The 1768-nt window shown below is 46.9% G+C and overlaps 1 protein-coding gene across 6 annotated transcripts in view; it reads left to right on the forward strand.

Moving 5' to 3' along the window:
• Nucleotides 1-1768, forward strand: part of LOC103748481 (general transcription factor II-I repeat domain-containing protein 2) — a 56182-nt gene that overhangs the window by 10373 nt on the left and 44041 nt on the right. The window lies entirely within an intron of this gene.

The following is a 1768-nucleotide window of genomic DNA, read 5'->3' on the forward strand; positions in this document are numbered from 1 at the left end:
CAAACACTAGGCAAGCACTCTACCCCTGGGTCAAATCCCTAATCTTTACCTTTGTATTTCATAAAATGTTTAAAACTTTTTTTTGAGACAGGTTTTCATTTGTAGTGCTGGCTGGCCAGGAACTCACTATGTAGACCAGGCTGGCCTTGAACTCACAAAGCTCCACCAGCCTCTGCCTCTACCTCTCAAGTGCCAAGATTAGGGATGTGTGCCACCACATCTGGCTCTAAAACTTTTTGTTAGTATGTATTCCTATATATAATAATGGGTTTCATTATGACATTTGCATACATGTGTATAATGTATTTTGTTCATACTCCTCCATACTTTCCTATAGTAGCTACTTTTCTGTTGCTATGGTAAAACACAAGGCAACTTATAGAAGGAAGAGTTTACTGGACTTATGATTCCAGAAGGATAAGAGTCCATCATGGAGGGGAGGTATGGCAGGAGGCAGCTGGAGCAGAAAGCTGAGAGCTCGCATCTTCAAGTGGGCATGAAGCAGAGAAAGAGACTGGAGGTGGGCCAGGCTGTGAACTCTGAAAGCCCACCCCCAGTGATGTGTTTCCTCCAGCAAGGCCACACCTCCTAGACCTCCACCAACTGGGGACCAAGTGTTCAAGTACTTGGAGCCAATAAGGGCTCATTTAAATCACTGTACCTCCCCTTTCCCTCCCACTGGTTTCTCCTTTTCCCAAATAGTCTCCCTTCTACTTTCATGTCTTTATTTATTTTGTGGTGATCCAGTGAGTTTCATTAACGTTGCTTCAGGAGCATCTGTGAGTGGTTCTTTACAGGATTGTGGGCATCTTTTCAGTGGCACCAAAGAAAATGCCTCTCAGCCAGGGGTGATAGTGTACCTTTTTGTTTTGTCTTTTTGAGACAGGGTCTCCCTGTATCCCCAGCTGTCCTGGAACTCACTATGTAGCCCAAGCTGGCCTTGAACTTGCAGAGATCCACCTGCCTCTGCCTCCCAAGTGCTGCGATTAAAGGTGTGTGCCACCATGCCCAGCGGTAGTGTACTCTTTCAATTCAAATACTTGGGAGGCAGAGGCAGGCAGATCTCTGTGAGTTCAAGGCCAGCCAGATCTATACAGGGAGTTCCAGGTTAGCCAGGGCTATAGAGTGAGATCATATCTTTGACTAGGGATGAAGGTATAGTTCATTAGTAGTGTGTTTGCCTGGCATGCAAGGCCCTGGGTGCCGGTGCCAGCCGGCCAAAATGGACAGTACCTGAAAGGGGGAGTGAGGATTGAAAGAAAGGAAAGGAGACAGAAAAGACGCTTCTTGGGAGGGCTCACAGTGAATACTGCCAGCCTCGGTTTGTTTCAGCTCTGTCTTTTTATACAGAGGAACTCAATTAGTTACAACTGCTGTATTTTCCCACCTGTATCTGAGGGTCAGGGAGCGGTCAGATCAAAGGCTTCTTGGATCCTTTTGTTTACCACTAATGCCTCAAGGTCAGGTATTGTGAGGCTCTCCAGAAAACTTTCCTCCTGAATGGGCAGGTTAAGTACTGGTTTGCATGACACAAACTCAGGAAATGAGGCTGCTGCAGCTCAATGGTTAGCGGCTCCCGACATAGCCCCCTTCCTTATATAATTTTAAAACCCCAGATTATGCCTATCTGGGACAGAAGGACCGTGCCTGGCTTAGGTTGTCTTCTGCCAGAGCAAAGCCTTACCCGTCATTGGCACGTAGCTTCCATCAGCTACGCCCTGTCTTAGGTTGACTTTCTCCCAGAAGATCTTACCCGTCTTTGACTACC

The sequence above is a fragment of the Nannospalax galili genome, unplaced genomic scaffold (assembly GCF_000622305.1).
Source record: "Nannospalax galili isolate Female #2095 unplaced genomic scaffold, S.galili_v1.0 scaffold444, whole genome shotgun sequence".
Classification (NCBI taxonomy): Eukaryota; Metazoa; Chordata; class Mammalia; order Rodentia; family Spalacidae; genus Nannospalax; species Nannospalax galili.